Genomic DNA, 25516 nt, shown 5'->3' on the forward strand with positions numbered 1-25516 from the left:
CATATTTGATACTCTTGTCTTCTAACTACCCTTACCCCTTAATAGTACCAGTACCCCATAGAAGCCCCACACTGTTATTTATAACAGTCAGGATGAGAAGAGAGGCAGAAAGACAATACGAAAATGACATCGCAAGCAAGGCAAAGACTCAGCCTAAATTGTTGCATAGCCACATTAGGAGAAAAACAACAGTAAAGGAACAGGTTATGAGATTAAGGATAGGGGCGGAAGGATTCACTACAAATGACAAGGACGTGTGTGAGGAATTGAATAAGAAATTCCAGGAGGTCTTCACCTTAGAGGAAGGAGAAATTCCTGAGGTAAGTGAGGGAATAGCTAACCAGGAACCACTGGAAGAGTTTGAGATTACCAGTGGGGAAGTAAGGAAGTGTTTACTAGAGTTGGACGTGACGAAGGCTATAGGCCCAGATGGAATCTCCTCTTGGGTTCTAAAGGAAGGAGCAAGAAAACTGTGCCTACCACTCTCCATAGTGTATAACAAATCACTGGCAACAGGGGAACTGCCAGATATTTGGAAAGCAGCTAACGTAGTCCCGATATACAAGAAAGGGGATAGACAGGAGGCACTGAACTACAGGCCAGTGTCCCTAACCTGCATACCAAGCAAGCTGATGGAGAAGATTGTGCGAAAAAAACTAATGGAGCATCTGGAGCGAAGGAACTTTGTAACACAGCATGAACATGGTTTCAGGGATGGCAGGTCCTGCCTCACAGGGTTACTTGAATTCTACGACCAGGCAACAAAAATAAGGCAAGAAAGAGAAGGGTGGGCAGACTGCATATTTTTGGATTGTCAGAAAGCCTTTGATACAGTGCCACACAAGAGGCTAGTGCGAAAGTTGGAGATGCAGGCTGGAGTGAGAGGGAAGGTACTCCGGTGGATAGAGGAGTACCTAAGCAACAGAAGACAACGAGTCTGTGTGAGGGGTGAGGTCTCAGATTGGCGAGACGTCACAAGTGGAGTCCCGCAGGGGTCAGTCCTTGGACCTATACTGTTTCTGGTATATGTAAATGATCTCCCAGAGGGTATAGATTCGTTCCTCTCAATGTTTGCCGACGATGCAAAAATTATGAGGAGGATTGAAACAGAGGATGATAGTAGGAGGCTACAAGATGACCTGGATAGACTGAGTGAATGGTCCAACAAATGGCTGTTGAAGTTCAACCCGAGTAAATGCAAAGTAATGAAACTAGGCAGTGGAAACAGGAGGCCAGGCACAGGATACAGAATAGGAGATGAAGTACTTAATGAAACAGACAGAGAGAAAGATCTAGGAGTTGATATCACACCAAACCTGTCTCCTGAAGCCCACATAAAGAGAATAACGTCTGCGGTATATGCGAGGCTGGCTAACATCAGAAAGGCGTTCAGGAACCTGTGTAAGGAATCATTCAGAATCTTGTACACCACATATGTAAGACCAATCCTGGAGTATGCGGCCCCAGCATGGAGCCCGTACCTTGTCAAGCACAAGACGAAGCTGGAAAAAGTCCAAAGGTATGCTACTAGACTAGTCCCAGAACTAAGAGGCATGAGTTATGAGGAAAGGCTGCGGGAAATGCACCTTACGACACTGGAAGACAGAAGAGTAAGGGGGGACATGATCACAACCTACAAAATCCTCAGGGGAATCGACCGGGTAAACAAGGATGAACTATTCAACACTGGTGGGACGCGAACAAGGGGACACAGGTGGAAGCTGAGTACCCAAATGAGCCACAGAGACGTTAGAAAGAACTTTTTCAGTGTCAGAGTAGTTAGTAAATGGAATGCATTAGGAAGTGATGTGGTGGAGGCTGACTCCATACACAGTTTCAAATGTAGATATGATAGAGCCCAATAGGCTCAGGAATCTGTACACCAGTTGATTGACGGTTGAGAGGCGGGACCAAAGAGCCAGAGCTCAACACCCACAAGCACAATTAGGTGAGTACAATTAGGTGAGTACACACACATATATATATATATATATATATATATATATATATATATATATATATATATATATATATATATATATATATATAATACATATGTCGTACCTAGTAGCCAGAACGCACTTCTTGGCCTACTATGCAAGGCCCGATTTGCCTAATAAGCCAAGTTTTCCTGAATTAATATATTTTCTTTAATTTTTTCTTATGAAATGATAAAGCTACCCATTTCATTATGTATGAAGTCAATTTTTTTTATTGGAGGTAAAATTAACGTAGATATATGACCGAACCTAACCAACCCTACCTAACCTAACCTAACCTATCTTTATAGTTTAGATTAGGTTAGGTAGCTGAAAAAGTTAGGCTAGGTTAGGTAAGTTAGGTAGTCGAAAAAACATTATTTCATGAAAACTTGACTTATTAGGCAAATCGGGCCTTGCATAGTAGGCTGAGAAGTGCGTTCTGGCTACTAGGTACGACATATGTATATATATATATATATATATATATATATATATATATATATATATATATATATATATATATATATATATATATATAGACATATATATATATATATATATATATATATATATATATATATATATATATATATATATATATATATGTCTATATATAGACATATATATATATGTATATATATATATATATATTAGTATATTTTGGTAGCAGTCTTTCCTGTAGACATATATTATTAAATATGACCGAAAAAGTAAGATTAATAATTCTAACACGAATTTTCTCAATCTTTCGTACATTACGCTTCACTGTTGGAGGTAAATCAAAAATCACTTCTCCAAAATTCATTTTTATTTCTAGTCTGACGCGACACGGGCGCGTTTCGTAAAACTTATTACATTTTCAAAGACTTCACAAATACACAACTGATTAGAACTTACGTATCTCTGATTTTATATCTACATTTGAGTGAGGTGGGAGGGGTGATGTGGCATTAACACAAGACAGAACAAGAGGGGATATTAATAGGGTATTAAAAGTATCAACACAAGACAGAACAGAAACAATGGGTATTGAATAGAAGTGTTTGTAGAAAGCCTATTGGTCCATATTTCTTGATGCTTCTATATTGGAGCGGAGTCTTGAGGTGGGTAGAATATAGTTGTGCAATAATTGGCTGTTGATTGCTGGTGTTGACTTCTTGATGTGTAGTGCCTCGCAAACGTCAAGCCGCCTGCTATCGCTGTATCTATCGATGATTTCTGTGTTGTTTACTAGGATTTCTCTGGCGATGGTTTGGTTATGGGAAGAGATTATATGTTCCTTAATGGAGCCCTGTTGCTTATGCATCGTTAAACGCCTAGAAAGAGATGTTGTTGTCTTGCCTATATACTGGGTTTTTTGGAGCTTACAGTCCCCAAGTGGGCATTTGAAGGCATAGACGACGTTAGTCTCTTTTAAAGCGTTCTGTTTTGTGTCTGGAGAGTTTCTCATGAGTAGGCTGGCCGATTTACTATAAAACCAGAAAAACGGCCAGCCTACTCATGAGAAACTCTCCAGACACAAAACAGAACGCTTTAAAAGAGACTAACGTCGTCTATGCCTTCAAATGCCCACTTGGGGACTGTAAGCTCCAAAAAACCCAGTATATAGGCAAGACAACAACATCTCTTTCTAGGCGTTTAACGATGCATAAGCAACAGGGCTCCATTAAGGAACATATAATCTCTTCCCATAACCAAACCATCGCCAGAGAAATCCTAGTAAACAACACAGAAATCATCGATAGATACAGCGATAGCAGGCGGCTTGACGTTTGCGAGGCACTACACATCAAGAAGTCAACACCAGCAATCAACAGCCAATTATTGCACAACTATATTCTACCCACCTCAAGACTCCACTCCAATATAGAAGCATCAAGAAATATGGACCAATAGGCTTTCTACAAACACTTCTATTCAATACCCATTGTTTCTGTTCTGTCTTGTGTTGATACTTTTAATACCCTATTAATATCCCCTCTTGTTCTGTCTTGTGTTAATGCCACATCACTCCTCCCACCTCACTCAAATGTAGATATAAAATCAGAGATACGTAAGTTCTAATCAGTTGTGTATTTGTGAAGTCTTTGAAAATGTAATAAGTTTTACGAAACGCGCCCGTGTCGCGTCAGACTAGAAATAAAAATGAATTTTGGAGAAGTGATTTTTGATTTACCTCCAACAGTGAAGCGTAATGTACGAAAGATTGAGAAAATTCGTGTTAGAATTATTAATCTTACTTTTTCGGTCATATTTAATAATATATATATATATATATATATATATATATATATACATATATATATATATATATATATATATATACATATATACATATATATATTATATATATATATATATATATATATATATATATATATATATATATATATATATATATATATATATATATATGAATAGGAAAACCAGGGATATACTGAACATCTTGTATCAGAACCTTTACTTTAAAAAACATAACGTTTCGAATACTTCTCGTATTCATCATCAGATCTAAAAGAAAAAACAGAAATCACAATCAAATAGCTGGTAAACAAAGAACTCATACTGAATATAATTGCCTATCAAAGAAAGGAAAATGCTTAAAAAACAAAACACTTAAGCGCACTTAAAGTGATCAATACAAATAAAACTTATTAACTGTCACATATATTAAATCTTATTTAAAATCCATTAAACTACAAGACGAAATTTATAACTACTAAAACAAACCATTCCATTAAACTTACGTGAAGTGATCAGAAGTGAAATTTGATACCTAACACATAGATACTAAACACTATAACAAATATTTATATAATGACCACAAATCTACAAAAAAATGTATGTAAAATACAAACAGAATAAACGACAATTATAAAGTACAAACCAAAATCATATAAAAAACTCAAATATTAAATAAAATTAAATACCAAAAAATGTATTATATATCCTAAATAAAAGATTATATTAATGTACAATGTTAAGACTTGAAATAAGTAAGAAATGGCAAAGACATGGTAAACTAAACAAAATTAAACTACCAAAATAAACTAAAAATCAAATTACAGGGCCTACTGTGCACTATACAGTGTACAATTGAACAGCTGAAAGGTTGCTATTTAACAGAGGCCGCAGCTCCTTTATATATAAGGATTCCATTACTCTCAAATCTGACTGGCCATTCATACAAGTGTTCAGAATTTTAAAATCAGATTCCAGCAGAGAATGATCAAACTCATAACAATGGTTTCTAATCTCCGAAAATGCTGGTTTAGACAATGGTAATCCAGTCCTAAAAGATAATCCCCGGTGCTCAAGTATCCTAATCTTAAAGTTCCGAATGGAACTCCCGACATATCCAGCATTACAGCTGGAACAATTAAACATATATACGACATTTGAGCACAAGGGGGTAGGCACTTTATCTTTAAATTTAAAATAAGAGCCTATGGTATTTGTGTTGACAAAAATAAATTTAAAGTCTACTTGAGGATAACACTGCTGCAACAGTCTCCTCAAACGACTCCTTACAGAAAAGCTAATACTGCCATAAAATGGTAATTTAATATATTTAAGATCCCTTTCCACTGTAGTAATCCTACACGATGGGTGAAACTTCTTATTTAAGAAATTCCTTATAAAAGTATAAACCATATGCACAGGATAACCATTATTTGAAAAAAATTTCACAAGAAAATTAATTTCCTGATCAAAGTTATTCCAATTAGAACATAAAACAAAGGCCCTATTCAGTAGAGTGTTAATAGCATTTTTCTTAAAAATATCAGGAACAAAAGAATTAAAATTTAAACCTAAACCAGTAAAGGTTGGTTTCCTAAAAACATTAGTGTTGAACCCATTGAGGTTATTCACTTTTACATCAAGAAACGACAATGAATTATCAACTTCACACTCTGCAGTAAACCGTATATTACTATGTTGTGCATTAAGATACTCTCTAAATTTCTCAATATGACACTGGTCCCTAAACAACAAAAAAGTGTCATCTACATATCTCTTGTACAAGACTGGTTTAAAGGCCGAAGGACAATTATCAAGCCAATTTATTTCGTGAAAACTCAAAAAAGCATTAGCCAGTGCAGGACCTAAAGGAGACCCCATTGCTACTCCATCAATTTGTTTATAATAAATATTATTAAACATAAAGATGGAGTCTTTAACTGCTATTTCTAACAGCCGTCTGAATATTTTACTACAAAATCCAGACACTAAGTTAGTGTCCGCAAATAATTGACTTACACAGATATCAATGGTTTCCAACAGAGGAATATTAGTAAAAATTGATTCAACATCGAAACTGGCCATTATAGTTGGGAACTCAAAATTTAAAGAGGAAAGTTCTTTTACAAAATACTGAGAATTTCTCACAGTAAATTCATTATGCGTTAATGTTTCTAATAATGGAACCAGAAACTTAGCCAGTTTATAATTAAAAGTGCCAATCGCTGATAAAATAGGACGAATCGGTATACCTGTTTTATGAACTTTAGGTAACCCATATAAGATGCCTGGCTTAGAGCCAGTTGCAAGTAATTTAGTATAATCGAAAAGAGAGTCTTTCAAACTTCTTAAAACTCTATTCAGTTTATCCTCACATTTCAAAATATACGAGAATGGGTCTATATCAACCAACGTAAATTTAAATTTACGTTGGTTGATATAGACCCATTCTCGTATATTTTGAAATTTACCCTCTAAATTTACGTTGGTTGATATAGACCCATTCTCGTATATTTTGAAATGTGAGGATAAACTGAATAGAGTTTTAAGAAGTTTGAAAGACTCTCTTTTCGATTATACTAAATTACTTGCAACTGGCTCTAAGCCAGGCATCTTATATGGGTTACCTAAAGTTCATAAAACAGGTATACCGATTCGTCCTATTTTATCAGCGATTGGCACTTTTAATTATAAACTGGCTAAGTTTCTGGTTCCATTATTAAAACCATTAACGCATAATGAATTTACTGTGAGAAATTCTCAGGATTTTGTAAAAGAACTTTCCTCTTTAAATTTTGAGTTCCCAACTATAATGGCCAGTTTCGATGTTGAATCACTTTTTACTAATATTCCTCTGTTGGAAACCATTGATATCTGTGTAAGTCAATTATTTGCGGACACTATCTTAGTGTCTGGATTTTGTAGTAAAATATTCAGACGGCTGTTAGAAATAGCAGTTAAAGACTCCATCTTTATGTTTAATAATATTTATTATAAACAAATTGATGGAGTAGCAATGGGGTCTCCTTTAGGTCCTGCACTGGCTAATGCTTTTTGAGTTTTCACGAAATAAATTGGCTTGATAATTGTCCTTCGGCCTTTAAACCAGTCTTGTACAAGAGATATGTAGATGACACTTTTTTGTTGTTTAGGGACCAGTGTCATATTGAGAAATTTAGAGAGTATCTTAATGCACAACATAGTAATATACGGTTTACTGCAGAGTGTGAAGTTGATAATTCATTGTCGTTTCTTGATGTAAAAGTGAATAACCTCAATGGGTTCAACACTAATGTTTTTAGGAAACCAACCTTTACTGGTTTAGGTTTAAATTTTAATTCTTTTGTTCCTGATATTTTTAAGAAAAATGCTATTAACACTCTACTGAATAGGGCCTTTGTTTTATGTTCTAATTGGAATAACTTTGATCAGGAAATTAATTTTCTTGTGAAATTTTTTTCAAATAATGGTTATCCTGTGCATATGGTTTATACTTTTATAAGGAATTTCTTAAATAAGAAGTTTCACCCATCGTGTAGGATTACTACAGTGGAAAGGGATCTTAAATATATTAAATTACCATTTTATGGCAGTATTAGCTTTTCTGTAAGGAGTCGTTTGAGGAGACTGTTGCAGCAGTGTTATCCTCAAGTAGACTTTAGATTTATTTTTGTCAACACAAATACCATAGGCTCTTATTTTAAATTTAAAGATAAAGTGCCTACCCCCCCTTGTGCTCAAATGTCGTATATATGTTTAATTGTTCCAGCTATAATGCTGGATATGTCGGGAGTTCCATTCGGAACTTTAAGATTAGGATACTTGAGCACCGGGGATTATCTTTTAGGACTGGATTACCATTGTCTAAACCAGCATTTTCGGAGATTAGAAACCATTGTTATGAGTTTGATCATTCTCTGCTGGAATCTGATTTTAAAATTCTGGACACTTGTATGAATGGCCAGTCAGATTTGAGAGTAATGGAATCCTTATATATAAAGGAGCTGCGGCCTCTGTTAAATAGCAACCTTTCAGCTGTTCAATTGTACACTGTATAGTGCACAGTAGGCCCTGTAATTTGATTTTTAGTTTATTTTGGTAGTTTAATTTTGTTTAGTTTACCATGTCTTTGCCATTTCTTACTTATTTCAAGTCTTAACATTGTACATTAATATAATCTTTTATTTAGGATATATAATACATTTTTTGGTATTTAATTTTATTTAATATTTGAGTTTTTTATATGATTTTGGTTTGTACTTTATAATTGTCGTTTATTCTGTTTGTATTTTACATACATTTTTTTGTAGATTTGTGGTCATTATATAAATATTTGTTATAGTGTTTAGTATCTATATGTTAGGTATCAAATTTCATTTCTGATCACTTCACGTAAGTTTAATGGAATGGTTTGTTTTAGTAGTTATAAATTTCATCTTGTAGTTTAATGGATTTTAAATAAGTTTTAATATATGTGACAGTTAATAAGTTTTATTTGTATTGATCACTTTAAGTGCGCTTAAGTGTTTGTTTTTTAAGCATTTTCCTTTCTTTGATAGGCAATTATATTCAGTATGAGTTCTTTGTTTACCAGCTATTTGATTGTGATTTCTGTTTTTTCTTTTAGATCTGATGATGAATACGAGAAGTATTCGAAACGTTATGTTTTTTAAAGTAAAGATTCTGATACAAGATGTTTAGTATATCCCTGGTTTTCCTATTCATATATATAAATATATATATATATATATATATATATATATATATATATATATATATATATATATATATATATATGTCGTACCTAGTAGCCAGAACGCACTTCTCAACCTACTATGCATGGCCCGATTTGCCTAATAAACCAAGTTTTCCTGAATTATTTTATTTTCTCTAATTTTTTTCTTATGAAATGATAAAGCTACGCATTTCATTATGTATGAGGTCATTTTTTTTTATTGGAGTTAAAACTAACGTAGATATATGACCGAACCTAACCAACCCTACCTAACCTAACCTAACCTATCTTTATAGGTTAGGTTAGGTTAGGTAGCCGAAAAAGTTAGGTTAGGTTAGGTTAGGCAGGTTAGGTAGCCGAAAAACAATTAATTCATGAAAACTTGGCTTATTAGGCAAATCTGGCCTTGCATAGTAGGCTGAGAAGTGCGTTCTGGCTACTAGGTACGACATATATATATATATATATAGACATATATATATATATATATATATATATATATATATATATATATATATATATATATATATATATTAGTATATTTTGGTAGCAGTCTTTCCTGTAGAGATAAATATTATTAAATATGACCGAGAAAGTAAGATTAATAATTCTAACACGAATTTTCTCTATCTTTCGTACATTTCTTTTCACTGTTGGTGGTAATTCAAAAATCAATTCTCCAAAATTCATTTTTATTTCTAGTCTGACGCGACACTTGAGCGCGTTTCGTAAAACTTATTACATTTTCAAAGACTTTAATTACACATACACAACTGAATAGAACTTACACAGCTCCGATTTGTTTATATCTACATTTGAGTGAGGTGAATGGGGTGAGGTGGTATTTAATAGGGTATTAAATTCATCAACACAAGACAGAACACGAAACAATGGGTATTGAATAGAAGTGATTGTAGAAAGCCTATTGGTCCATATTTCTTGATGCTTCTATATTGGAGCGGAGTCTTGAGGTGGGTAGAATATAGTTGTGCATTAATTGGCTGTTGATTGCTGGTGTTGACTTCTTAATGTGTAGTGCCTCGCAAACGTCAAGCCGCCTGCTATCGCTGTATTGATGATTTCTGTGTTGTTTACTAGGATTTCTCTGGCGATGGTTTGGTTGTGGGAAGAGATTATATGTTCCTTAATGGAGCCCTGTTGCTTATGCATCGTTAAACGCCTGGAAAGAGATGTTGTTGTCTTGCCTATATACTGGTTTTTTTGGACCTTACAGTCCCCAAGAGGGCATTTGAAGGCATAGACGACGTTGGTCTCTTTTAAAGCGTTCTGGTTTGTGTCTGGAAAGTTTCTCATGAGTAGGCTGGCCGTTTTTCTGGTTTTATAGTAAATCGTCAGTTGTATCCTCTGATTTTTGTCTGTAGGGATAACGTTTCTATTAACAATATCTTTCAGGACCCTTTCCTCCGTTTTATGAGCTGTGGAAAAGAAGTTCCTGTAAAATAGTCTAATAGGGGGTATAAGTGTTGTGTTAGTTGTCTCTTCAGAGGTTGCATGGCGTTTCACTTTCCTTCTTATGATGTCTTCGACGAAACCATTGGAGAAGCCGTTGTTGACTAGGACCTGCCTTACCCTACAGAGTTCTTCGTCGACTTGCTTCCATTCTGAGCTGTGGCTGAGAGCACGGTCGACATAAGCGTTAACAACACTCCTCTTGTACCTGTCTGGGCAGTCGCTGTTGGCATTTAGGCACATTCCTATGTTCGTTTCCTTAGTGTAGACTGCAGTGTGGAAACCTCCGCTCCTTTCCATGACTGTTACATCTAGAAAGGGCAGCTTCCCATCCTTTCCCATCTCGTAAGTGAAACGCAGCACGGAACTCTGCTCAAATGCCTCCTTCAGCTCCAGCAGATGTCTGACATCAGGTACCTGTGTAAAAATGTCGTCAACATACCTGCAGTATATGGCCGGTTTCAAGTTCATGTCGACTAAGACTTTTTGCTCGATGGTACCCATGTAGAAGTTTGCAAACAGGACACCTAGGGGAGAACCCATGGCGACCCCATCTACTTGCTTATACATGTGCCCATCCGGGCTCAAGAAGGGTGCCTCTTTAGTACAAGCTTGGAGTAGTTTCCTTAGGATATTTTCTGGAATGTCAAGAGGAGTACAGGCTGGATCACGATACACTATGTCGGCTATCATCCCGATTGTCTCGTCCACAGGTACGTTGGTGAACAGTGATTCTACGTCCAACGAGGCTCTTATCCCTGTGGCCCGTGTGCCCCGCAGTAAGTCAACAAATTCCTTTGGCGACTTCAGGCTGAAGGCGCAAGGGACATAAGGAGTCAGCAGGCCGTTGAGTCGCTTCGCCAGTCTGTACGTGGGTGTGGGTATCTGGCTAATGATTGGCCGAAGTGGGTTTCCAGGCTTGTGTGTCTTGACATTTCCATACGCATATCCAGGTTTATATTCCCCAATAATCTTTGGCAGGTGGAGTCCGGATTTCTTGGCGTTCACAGTTTCGATCAGATTGTTGACCTTTGCTTTCAATTCGGCTGTAGTGTCCTTCGTTACCCATTGGAATTTAGTTTGGTCAGAGAGTATGAGGTTCATTTTCGCCAGATATTCGTCTTTTTTAAGAATGACGTATATTGGCGACTTGTCACCTCTCCTGACAACTATCTCCTTGTTCTCATGAAGGCTTTTAGCTGCCACTTTGAGCTCGGGGGACAGTATGGACAATTACAGAAGTCCATATGGGGGACAATTACAGAAGCACCATACTGTCCCCCGAGCCAATCATTAGCCAGATACCCACACCCACGTACAGACTGGCGAAGAGACTCAACGGCCTGCTGACTCCTTATGTCCCTTGCGCCTTCAGCCTGAAGTCGCCAAAGGAATTTGTTGACTTACTGCGGGGCACACGGGCCACAGGGATAAGAGCCTCGTTGGACGTAGAATCACTGTTCACCAATGTACCTGTGGACGAGACAATCGGGATGATAGCCGACAGAGTGTATCGTGATCCAGCCTGTACTCCTCTTGACATACCAGAAAATATCCTAAGGAAACTACTCCAAGCTTGTACTAAAGAGGCACCCTCCTTGAGCCCGGATGGGCACATGTATAAGCAAGTAGATGGGGTCGCCATGGGTTCTCCCCTAGGAGTCCTGTTTGCAAACTTCTACATGGGTACCATCGAGCAAAAAGTTTTAGTCGACATAAACTTGAAACCGGCCATATACTGCAGGTATGTTGACGACATTTTTACACAGGTACCTGATGTCAAACATCTGCAGGAGCTGAAGGAAGCATTTGAGCAGAGTTCCGTGCTGCGTTTCACTTACGAGATGGAAAAGGATGGGAAGCTGCCCTTTCTAGATGTAACAGTCATGGAAAAGAGCGGAGGTTTCCACACTGCAGTCTACACTAAGGAAACGAACATAGGAATGTGCCTAAATGCCAACAGCGACTGCCCAGACAGGTACAAGAGGAGTGTTGTTGACGCATATGTCGACCGTGCTCTCAGCCACAGCTCAGAATGGAAGCAAGTCGACGAAGAACTCTGTAGGGTAAGGCAGGTCCTAGCCAACAACGGCTTCTCCAATGGTTTCGTGGAAGACATCATAAGAAGGAAAGTGAAATGCCATGCAACCTCTGAAGAGACTACTAACACAACACCTATACCCCCTATTAGACTGTTTTACAGGAACTTCTTTTCCATAGCTCATAAAACGGAGGAAAGGGTCCTGAAAGATATTGTTAATAGAAACGTTATCCCTACAGACAAAAATCAGAGGATACAACTGACGATTTACTATAAAACCAGAAAAACGGCCAGCCTACTCATGAGAAACTCTCCAGACACAAAGCAGAACGCTTTAAAAGAGACCAATGTCGTCTATGCCTTCAAATGCCCTCTTGGGGACTGTAAGCTCCAAAAAACCCAGTATATAGGCAAGACAACATCTCTTTCTAGGCGTTTAACGATGCATAAGCAACAGGGCTCCATTAAGGAACATATAATCTCTTTCCACAACCAAACCATCGCCAGAGAAATCCTGAGAAATCCTAGTAAACAACACAGAAATCATCAATACAGCGATAGCAGGCGGCTTGACGTTTGCGAGGCACTACACATTAAGAAGTCAACACCAGCAATCAACAGCCAATTAATGCACAACTATACTCTACCCACCTCAAGACTCTGCTCCAATATAGAAGCATCAAGAAATATGGACCAATAGGCTTTCTACAATCACTTCTATTCAATACCCATTGTTTCGTGTTCTGTCTTGTGTCGATGAATTTAATACCCTATTAAATACCACCTCACCCCATCCACCTCACTCAAATGTAGATATAAACAAATCGGAGATGTGTAAGTTCTATTCAGTTGTGTATGTGTAAACTAAAGTCTTTGAAAATGTAATAAGTTTTATGAAACGCGCTCAAGTGTCGCGTCAGACTAGAAATAAAAATGAATTTTGAAGAATTTATTTTTGAATTACCACCAACAGTGAAAAGAAATGTACGAAAGATAGAGAAAATTCGTGTTAGAATATTAATCTTACTTTTTCGGTCATATTTAATAATATATATATATATATATATATATATATATATATATATATATATATATATATATATATATATATATATATATATATATATAAATATAAATATATATATATATATATATATATATATATATATATATATATATATATATATATATATATATATATATATTAAGTATGACCGAAAAAGTAAGATTAACAATTCTAACACGAATTTTCTCGATCTTTCCTATGTTTCTTTTCACTGTTGATGGTAATTGAAAAATCAATTCTCCAAAATTCATTTTTATTTCTAGTCTGACGAGACACTTGAGCGCGTTTCGTAAAACTTATTACATTTTCAAAGACTTTAGTTTACACACACACACAACTGAACTATAACTGAATAGAGCTTAATGTTCTTGTTTAAGATTCGCTACTCAGAACGATAAGTTCCAGTAGCACGGGCTATGGTGAGCCCGTAAGTGGAGGCTCTTTGGAGCCATTATCTGTATCAGTGGCTGATACTAGAGATGTGGCAATGGATGGGGGTCTTCATGATGGTTTTCAGCCTGGAGGGCTGGCTATACCAGTTATGGAGCTGGTGGGGTTAGTGTAGACCTCTAGGTTTTCTGTTTTGTCTTTGCCTGCGACTTTGGCTGAGCAGTGCTGTCGTTGGAGTTTAGTGACGTGGCCTCCATGAGGAAGTCTTGAACCGTGTAGGTGTCGTATTTGTGATGCGACGGTGGAGCTCCTACTATGATTTCCTCGTCTGAGGAGTCCGTAACCTCCGTAGTGGGCGTTTTTGTCTTTCGCCTCGCAGCCTTAGGTAGGTTTAGGTGTCGTTGATTGGTGGTTGTAGCTATTTCAGGAGCGCTGGTGGTGCTGTTATCGTTTGTAGACAGCACGTCTGCTAGCGTGGCTGCTGAGATAGTGATGGTAGGAGTGTTGGGAGCTGAAGAAGGAATTACCTCTGTGTCGCCTGGGTCATGGGCGGTTCTGGAGTCGGTGTTGAAGTTGACCACTTGGTCGTCCTGGTGGTAGTCTCCGGAGTGGTAGAGGAGGCAGTGAGATTTACGCTAGTGGCTATGATGGGGGCCAGGCCATTGTCTATGTATAATGTGTTTAGTTCACTGACAAAGCGCTGGTTGTCTTGTCCTGCAAGCCTTTCCGCTAGTTTAAGAAGACCAGAGATAATGCCTGCACGTGATGCAGGGGGCTGTGAAGGAGCCTGTGGGACCTTGGGGACCTTGGGTTCCCAATGAGAAGGCTGTGTCGCCTGCTGGGAGGAGCCACATGTTGGTAGGACCGGAAAGTCTTCTGGTTGATTAGTGAGAGCTAAGGTGGTGAGTTGAACGCTTAGGGCTCTGGTCGAGGAGGTAGACGAGTTTTTCTTTTGGCTTCAACCTGGGCCTTGATGACTTCCTGTCTGCGAGGACAGCGGTAGGAGATTGCGTGGTGATTGCCATCACAGAGCAAGCAGTGATGGACTGTTGCCTTGCATATGGAGTAGTGATGGTCCAGTGCGCACAGGCTGCACCGCTGGACAGGGTGCTGACACTTGTTGGTCGGGTGGGAGAGCTCGTTGCACTTAAAGCACTGCTGGATCTCATGGTATCGTTCCTTTTTTATTTGGTGAGGTGGTATTTTTAGGCCGAAGCAGTAGAATCCTTGTGTGGCAGCCTGGGTGGCCGCAGCTATGGTGGTGAACGTAATCTTCATTGATGTTTTGTCGGTGTTGTAACTCTAGGTTGAATACCGACAGGTTTGGATTTTCGTCCTCGATATTGCTTATGATATGATGTTGAGGTCGCTCAGCGATCCACCGGCTGGTCCTGCTGGTAAAAACAGTTCTTCCGGCCAGGAACTGACGTGGGAAGTGAGGATGTAGGTGGTGCTCTTTGCGAAGAAAGGCATCGTTAGTGAGGAGTTTTTCTAGCTCCTCTTCACATTAAAAGTAGAGCACGATATCTTCACCTTCCTGATTAATGTCAGCGGGTTTGAGGCCAGTTACGTCCTTCAGGACCTTTAAAGTATTGCTTCTTCCGATAGCATGACCGTCAAGTGGAGTAGCTCTGACCTTAAGACGTTTGGGTTGCATTGTGACCACACTGCGCCTTGTAATGTGTTGGCGGGAGATGTCTCTCCCGTCCTGTAGAGCTTAAACATCTTCGATTTTTTATACCTGCATTTGAGTGAGGTGATATGTTACAACAGTTTTGGATGAGGTGAAAACAAACTTTCAACACAAGACAGAACACGAAATAATGGGTATTGAAGGTAAGAATGGAAGTAATTGCAGAGGGACTATTGGCCCATTTTTCTTGATGCTTCTATATTGGAGCGGAGTCTTGAAGTGGGTAGAATATAGTTGTGCATTAATTGGCTGTTGATTCCTGGTGTTGACTTCTTGATGTGTAGTGCCTCGCAGATGTCAAGCCGCCTGCTATCGCTGTATCTATCGATGATTTCTGTGTTGTTTGCTAAGATTTCTCTGGTGACGGTCTGGTTGTGGGAAGAGATTATATGTTCTTTAATGGAGCCCTGTTGCTTATGCATCGTTAAACGCCTGGAAAGAGATGTTGTTGTCTTGCCTATATACTGAGTTTTTTTTAGGCTTACAGTCCCCAAGAGGGCATTTGAAGGCATAGACGACGTTGGTCTCTTTTAAAGCGTTCTGCTTTGTGTCTGGAGAGTTTCTCATGAGTAGGCTGGCCGTTTTTCTGGTTTTATAGTAAATCGTCAGTTGTATCTTCTGATTTTTGTCTGTAGGGATAACGTCCAGACACAAAGCAGAACGTTATAAAAGAGACCAACGTCGTCTATGCCTTCAAATGCCCTCTTGGGGACCTCATCCAAAACTTTTGTAACATATCACCTCACCCAAATGCAGGTATAAAAAATCGAAGATGTTTAAGCTCTATTCAGTTATAGTTCAGTTGTGTGTGTGTGCAAACTAAAGTCTTTGAAAATGTAATAAGTTTTACGAAACGCGCTCAAGTATTGCGTCAGACTAGAAATAAAAATGAATTTTGGAGAATTGATTTTTCAATTACCATCAACAGTGAAAAGAAACATAAGAAAGATCGAGAAAATTCGTGTTAGAATTATTAATCTTACTTTTTCGGTCATATTTAATAATATATGTCTACAGAAAAGACTGCTACTAATATATATATATATATATATATATATATATATATATATATATATTATTAAATATGACCGAAAAAGTAAGATTAAAAATTCTAACACGAATTTTCTCGATCTTTCTTACGTTTCTTTTTACTGTTGATGGTAATTCAAAGATCAGTTCTCCAAAATTCATTTTAATTTCTAGTCTGGCTGGCCTAGATCGAAATTGATCGAAACTGTGAACGCCAAGAAATCCGGACTCCACCTGCCAAAGATTATTGGGGAATATAAACCTGGATATGCGTCTGGAAATGTCAAGACACACAAGCCTGGAAACCCAGTTCGGCCAATCATCAGCCAGATACCCACACCCACGTACAGACTGGCAAAACGACTCAACGGCTTGCTGACTCCTTATGTCCCTTGCGCTTTCAGCCTGAAGTCTCCAAATAAATAATAAATAAATAAATATGTTTATTCAGGTTAGGTACATACATACAAGTGATGTTACATTAATGGATTGATATATAGATAGAGCTAGTACATACAATGCCTAAAGCCACTATTACGCAATGCGTTTCGGGCAAGAAAAACATTAATATCTAGAACTTAATACTAATTGAGCATAAAGAATAAAAAGTGTTGAAAACAAATACAAATAAAGATAAAAAAAAGGGGGAACATGACTGAAAAAGCAGCACAAATACAATAGGTTGACAAACAGTGTTGATTAAAAAAAAAATAATAAAAATAAAATAACAGACATGGGTTGACAATAAAGGAGTGAGGTGGGTTACAGGGAATTTATTAGGTAGTGTTTAGTTTTTATCTTAAACTGGTTGAGAGAGGTACAGTCTTTAACATGGTTGGGAAGGTCATTCCACATTCTGGGTCCCTTGATTTGTAGAGCATTTCTAGTTTGATTAAGTCGTACTCTAGGAATATCAAAACTGTATTTATTCCTGGTGTGGTGCTCATGGGTTCTGTTACAACCTTCAATGAAGCTTTTGAGGTCAGGATTGGCATTACAGTTCAGCGTTTTATATATGTATAATACACAAGAGAGAATGTGCAGTGACTTAATATCTAACATATTCAGAGATTTGAGTAAGGGTACCGAGTGATGTCTGGGGCCAGAGTTGGATATTGTCCTAAATAGCAGCTTTGTGTTGGGTAGTAAGAGGACGTAAATGATTTTGGGTAGTAGAACCCCAAGCACAAATACCATAGTTGAGGTATGGATAGATGAGGGAGTAATAGAGAGTAACCAGGGCAGGGCGGGGTACATAATATCTGATCTTGGAAAGAATGCCAACAGTTTTTGAAACTTTTTTTGATATATTTAGAATGTGACCCTGGAAATTCAGCTTGTGGTCGATGAGAACGCCAAGGAATTTGCCATCTAATTTGTTACAAATTTGGGTATTGTTTATTTTGAGATTTATCTGATTAGAGGATTTATTGCCAAACAGAATATAAAACGTTTTGTCAATGTTAAGGGTGAGTTTGTTGGCAGTTAGCCAAAGATGGACTTTCTCTAGCTCAGTATTTACTGTGGCATTTAGAGCAAGGGGGTCAGGACTGGAGTAAATGAAGGTTGTGTCGTCAGCAAATAGAATTGGTTTGAGGTGTTGGGAGGCATTTGGAAGGTCATTAATGAAGATGAGAAAGAGGAGAGGGCCAAGTATGCTGCCCTGAGGAACACCAATGTTGATGGGTAGGGTGGGAGAAATTGTATTATTCACAGAAACATACTGGAGCCTGTCAGTAAGATAAGATTTGAGGTATTGCAGGGAGTGTCCTCTGACTCCATAATGATGTAATTTAAGAAGAAGGTTTTGATAGTTGACAGTGTCAAAAGCCTTACGCAGGTCCACAAATAACCCAACAGGAAACTCCTTTTTATCAAGAGCTACGTGAATTAAGTTAATCATACTAATAAGTGCATCGTTAGTGCTTTTTTTGGGTCTGAAGCCATATTGACAAGAGCTAAGTATATTGTGTTTGGCTAGAAAAGAATTTATTGACTTGCTGCGGGGAACACGGGCCACAGGGATAAGAGCCTCATTGGACGTAGAATCTCTGTTTACCAACATACCTGTGGATGAAACAATCGGGATGATAGCCGACAGAGTGTACCGTGATCCGGCCTGTACTCCTCTTGACATACCAGAAAACAGTCTAAGGAAACTACTCCAAGCTTGTACTAAATAGGCACCCTTCTTGAGCCCGGATGGACACATGTATAAGCAAGTAGATGGGGTCGCCATGGGTTCTCCTTAGGTGTCCTGTTTGCAAACTTCTACATGGGTATCATCGAGCAAAAAGTCTTAGTCGACATGAACTTGAAACCGGCCATATACTGCAGGTATGTTGACGACATTTTTACACAGGTACCTGATGTCAGACATATGCAGGAGCTGAAGGAGGCATTTGAGCAGAATTCTGTGTTGCGTTTCACTTACTAGATGGAGAAGAATGGGAAGCTGCCCTTTCTAGATGTAACAGTCATGGAAAGGAGCGGAGTTTTCCACACTGCAGTCTACACTAAGGAAACAAACATAGGAATGTGCCTGAATGCCAACAGTGACTGCCCGGACAGGTACAAGAGGAGTGTTGTTAACGCTTATGTCGAACGTGCTCTCAGCCACAGCTCAGAATGGAAGCAAGTCGACGAAGAACTCTGTAGGGTAAGGCAGGTCCTAGTCAACAACGGCTTCTCCAATGGTTTCGTGGAAGACATCATAAGAAGGAAAGTGAAACGCCATGCAACCTCTGAAGAGACAACTAACACAACACCTATACCCCCTATTAGACTATTTTACAGGAACTTCTTTTCCACAGCCCATAAAACGGAGGAAAGGGTCCTGAAAAATATTGTCAGTAGAAACGTTATCCCTACAGACAAAAATCAGAAGATACAACTGACAATTTACTGTAAAACCAAAAAAACGGCCAGCCTACCCATGAGAAACTTTCCAGACACAAAGCAGAACGTTTTAAAAGAGACCAACGTCGTCTATGCCTTCAAATGCCCTCTTGGGGATTGTAAGCCTCAAAAAACCCAGTATATAGCCAAGACAACAACATCTCTTTCCAGGCGTTTAACGATGCATAAGCAACAGGGCTCCATGAAGGAACATAAAGCCTTTTCCCACAACCAAACCATCACCAGAGAAATCTTAGCAAACAACACAGAAATCATCGATAGATACAGCGATAGCAGGTGGCTCGACGTCTGCGAGGCACTACACATCAAGAAGTCAACACCAGCAATCAACAGCCAATTAATGCACAACTATATACTACCCACTTCAAGACTCCGCTCCAATATAGAAGCATCAAGAAATATGGGCCAATAAAAATAGGCCTTCTGCTGTTACCTACTTTTAATACCTGTTTGTATTTCATTGTTTCGTGTTCTGTCTTGTGTTAAAAGTTTATTTTCACCTCATCCAAAACTATAGTAACATGTCACTTTACCCAAATGTAGGTATAAAAACTCGAAAGATGTTTAAGCTCTATTCAGTTAAACTTGTGTGTGTTTGTGTAAACTAAAGTCTTTGAAAATGTAATAAGTTTTACGAAACGCGTTCAAGTGTCGCGTCATACTAGAAATAAAAATGAATTTTGGAAAATTGATCTTTGAATTACCATCAACAGTGAAAAGAAACGTAAGAAAGATCGAGAAAATTCGTGTTAGAATTATTAATCTTACTTTTTCGGTCATATTTAATAATATATGTCTACAGGAAAGACTGCTACCAATATATATATATATATATATATATATATATATATATATATATATATATATATATATATATATATATATATATATATATATATATATATATATATATATATATATATATATATATATATGTATATACATATATATATATATATATATATATATATATATATATATATATATATATATATATATATATATATATATATATATATATATATATATATATATATATATACATATATATATATATACATATATATATGTATATATATATATATATATATATATATATATATATATATATACATATATATATATATATATATATATATATATATATATATATATATATATATATATATGTATATGTATATATATTATATATATATATATATATATATATATATATATATATATATATATATATATATATATATAATATTGTATATTTTGGGAGCAGTCTTTCTTGTAGACATATGTTGTTAAATATGACCGAAAAAGTAAGATTAATAATTCTAGCACGAATTTTCTCAATATTTCTTATGTTTCTTATTACTGTCGATGGTAATTGAAAAATCAATTCTCCAAAATTCATTTTTATTTCTAGTATGACGCGATTCCTGAACGCGTTTTGTAATTACCTATTACATTTTCAAAGACTTTAGTTTACACACACAACTGTAACCTGTAAACACGCCATTTGCTTCCATATTTATACTCGCATTTGGGTGAGGTGATATGGTACAACAGTTTCGGATGAGGTGAACAAACTTGTGACAAACACATAACAGAACACGGAACAATGGGTATTAATTGGTTATATGAGAGCATAAGAATGGAAGTAACTGCAAAGGGCCTATTGGCCCATACTTCCTCTTGATGCTTCTATATTGGAGCAGAGTCTTGAAGTGGGCAGAATTTAGTTATGCATTAATTGGCTGTTGATTGATGGTGTTGACTTTTTGATGTGCAGTGCCTCGCAGATGTCGAGCCGCCTGCTATCACTGTATCTATCGATGATATATGTATTGTTTGTTAAGACTTCTCTGATGATGGTCTGATTGTGGGAAGAGATTATATGTTCCTTAATGTAGCCCTGTTGCTTATGCTTTGTTAATCGCCTGGAAAGAGATGTTGTGGTCTTGCCTATATACTGAGTTCTTTGGGGCTTACAGTCCACAAGTGGGCATTTGAAGGCATAGACGACATTGGTCTTCTTAAAGGCGTTCTGCTTTGTATTTGGAGAGTTTTTCATGAGTAGGTTAGCAGTTTTCTTGGTTTTATAGTAAATCGTCAATTGTATCTTCTGATTTTTGTCTGTTGGGATAACGTTCCTATTAATAACAATATCTTTCAGGACCCTTTCCTCCATTTTATGAGCTGTCGAAAAGAAGTTCCTGTAAAATAGTCTAATAGGGGGGTACAGGTGTTGTGTTAGTTGACTCTTCAGAGGTTGCATGGCGTTTCACCTTTCTTTTTATGATGTCTTCGACGAAACCATTGGAGAAGCCGTTGTTGACTAGGACCTGCCTTACCCTACAGAGTTCTTCGTCGACTTGCTTCCATCCTGAGCTGTGGCTGAGAGCACGGTCGATGTAAGCATTGACAACACGCCTCTTGTACCTGTCTGGGCAGTCACTGTTGGCATTGAGGCACATTACTATGTTTGTTTCCTTAGTGTAGAATGCAGTGTGAAAACCTCCGCTCCTTTCCATGACTGTTACATTTAGAAAGGGCAGCTTCCCATCCTTCTCCATCTTGTAAGTGAAACTCAACACAGAATTTCGCTCGAATGCCTCCTTCAGCTCCTGCAGATGTGTGACATCAGGTACCTGTGTAAAAATATCGTCAACATACCTGCAGTATATGGCAGGCTTCAAGTTCATGTCAACTAAGACCTTCTGGTCGATGATACCCATGTAGAAGTTCGCAAACAGGACACCTAGGGGAGAACCCATGGTGACCCCTTCTACTTGCTTATACATGTGCCCATCTGGGTTCAAGTAGGGTGCCTATTTAGCACAAGCTTGGAGTAGTTTCCTTAACATGTTTTCTGGTATGTCAAGAGGAGTACAAGCCGGATCACGATACACTCTGTCCGCTATCATCCCGATTGTTTCATCCACAGGTACGTTGGTAAACAGTGATTCTACATCCAATGAGGCTCTTATCCCTGTGGCCCGTGTTCCTCGCAGTAAGTCAACAAATTTCTTTGGAGACTTCAGGCTGAAGGCGCAAGAGACATAAGGAGTCAGCAAGCCGTTGAGTGACTTCGCCAGTCTGTACGTGGGTGTGGGTATCTGGCTGATGATTGGCCGAAGTGGGTTTCCAGGTTTGTGTGTCTTGACATTTCCATACGCATATCCAGGTTTATATTCCCCAATAATCTTTGGCAGGTGGAGTCCGGATTTCTTGGCGTTCACAGTTTCGATCAATTTGTTTACCTTTGTTTTCAATTCGGTTGTAGTGTCCTTCGTTACCCTTTGGAATTTAGTTTGGTCAGAGAGTATGAGGTTCATTTATGAACCTCATGCAAGAGTATGCAAGCAGAACTTATTGCAGAAAGAGGAAAGATTCGAGGCAGCTACAGAAGCACCATACTGTCCCCCGAGCTCAAAGCGGCAGCTAAGAGCCTTCGTGAGAACAAAGAGATAGTTGTCAGGAGAGGCGACAAGTCGCCAATATACGTCATTCTTAAAAATGACGAATATCTGGCGAAAATGAACCTCATACTCTCTGACTATACATTTCACCATTTTCCCCTCCTCCTCCCAACCATTTCTCTGTGCCCCCTCCTCTGGTCCTGCCAACTACTCCCACTCCCCCATCCCCCCGTCCTCCTTACCATTCGCTCTCTTTCCCCGTCCCTCTGTCTTCCCCTCCATCCCCCATTCCACCGTCCCCTCGTCCTCCTAACCATTCCCCACTCCACCGTCCCTTTCTCCTCCCCACCATCTCCCACTCCCGCGTCCCCTCGTCCTTCCTATCATTCCTCCCATCCCTTCGTCTTCCCCACCATCCCCCACTTCCCCTCGTCCTTCCCACCATATCCCATTCTAAGACAGAGTTGGGAATCTGCATCCTGAGACAGGATGCATTTTAGAATGCATTTTGTGAATGCAAATTAAAAAAAAAACTATACTCACGAAATCAACGGTATGGTAAACAACACAGCTCAATTCCAATGCAATGTCACACACAATAATTATATCAAAATGAAAATAAATCGAAATCTATGAAAATTCAATTTATGTATAAATTCGGAAACATTGAAATGAAATCACAACATATTTAGTATAGCATGTGTTTCTATTACGTGCAACAGAGGGGGCTGTTTAGAAAAACAAACATGTTTTTACCTGTCACAGGTGTGGCATCTATATAGTAGGCATACAAAACACGTGCCTATTCGAATGCAACGTTGTGTAAAAATTTCAAAGCAATCCGTGTAGAACTTTTGGAGATTACAGCACGAGTTGCTCATACATCCAACAGATGGCGTTGTTTTTCAAAAAAAAATTGTTTTTTTCCTGTCACAGGTAAGGCATGTATATAGTACATATATAAAAACACGCGCTTATTCGAATGAAATGTTGTGTCAAAATTTCAAAGCAATCAGTAAAGAGGTTTCGAAGATTTCCCTCACATGAAAAACGCAGTTTTTCAAAAAAGCAGGTTTTTTTCTCGTAACGGACGTGACATCTATATAGTATGTATATAAAAACCCGCTCGGATGCGAATGGAACGTTGTTTGAAAATTTCAAAGCAATCGATGAAGAACTTTCAGAGATTAACGATTTTGAACAAACGAACATATACATTTTTATTTATATTGATATGAGTTTTTACATTATTGTATAGCCACTAGCACGCATTGCGTTTCGGGCAAGTACTTAATCCTCACCTTCAACAGTCACCAAAACTCTGTTTTATCACCAGATAAACTGTTGCTCTGCAGCCTGCAGTGCCAGTCACACAATTAGTGAGCAGCAGTTGGTAGTCAGCAAGCATATGCCACTCCATTGGTTTCTTTATAATTAATATATAAAGCTTGTATCCCCAGCTAGGTGTTACTGTCCCACCACAACCACGAGAAACAGGTCAGTTACACACAAACCCCGATATCGTTCACCAACCATATCATCAGGAGTACGTCAGTCTGCCCTAAATCTATTCAAGGCGAGCGAGATTATCCAGAGAGCGTCATCTGAATTCAACCTTCATGGGTGTTAGTGAAAAGGTTTAATTGTTGGCCCTATGAAAGCATTTCGAAAGAAAATATTGAAGCATATTTGAAAATATATTTCAAGTGTCTCCAGAATACTACAATCACTCCATTGTGAGACATTAAGGCTATTAGTTCAGGAACAGTCCTTATCTCAGTGTTTCTATATACAGTAATCAACGGACAATCAAGAACATATGGGCCAGGGTGTGAGACCTTAACATACCACATAGTTTACACGTGGCTTCATCTTCATTATAATTAACTTCAATACTCCCAGTAATATTTGAACCCAACCCTGAGTCATGATGTTATGACCCTGTGATTTCAATAGATCATTACTGTATATATATATATATATATATATATATATATATATATATATATATATATATATATATATATATATATATATATATATATATATATATATATATATATATATATATATATGACAATGTCAGACCACGGAGGAAAAATGAAACAGGAATTTCCTTAAGTACTTTCGTATATTAAATACATCTTCAGAAGGTCCTTCTGAAGATGTATTTAATATACGAAAGTACTTAAGGAAATTCCTGTTTCATTTTTCCTCCGTGGTCTGACATTGTCACATTCTTAATCACGTGTTTATTTTCGTGATATACATATATATATATATATATATATATATATATATATATATATATATATATATATATATATATATATATATATATATATATTTTATTAAATATGACCGAAAAAGTAAGATTAATAATTCTAACACGAATTTTCTCAATCTTTCGTACATTATGCTTCACTGTTGGAGGTAAATCAAAAATCACTTCTCCAAAATTCATTTTTATTTCTAGTCTGACGCGACACGGGCGCGTTTCGTAAAACTTATTACATTTTCAAAGACTTCACAAATACACA

General features: G+C 37.6%; 1 protein-coding gene across 1 annotated transcript in view; it reads right to left on the minus strand.

Annotated features, from left to right (window-relative positions):
- The window catches only part of LOC123750412 (macrophage mannose receptor 1-like), a 67050-nt gene extending 42677 nt beyond the window's left edge, over positions 1–24373 (minus strand). The window contains exon 1 of the mRNA XM_069305586.1: positions 24278–24373. The gene's annotated coding sequence lies outside the window, so the exon portion shown is untranslated. The remainder of the gene's footprint in view (positions 1–24277) is intronic.
- Positions 24374–25516: the final 1143 nt, after the last annotated feature.

Source organism: Procambarus clarkii, chromosome 55 (genome assembly GCF_040958095.1).
Source record: "Procambarus clarkii isolate CNS0578487 chromosome 55, FALCON_Pclarkii_2.0, whole genome shotgun sequence".
NCBI classification, from domain to species: domain Eukaryota; kingdom Metazoa; phylum Arthropoda; class Malacostraca; order Decapoda; family Cambaridae; genus Procambarus; species Procambarus clarkii.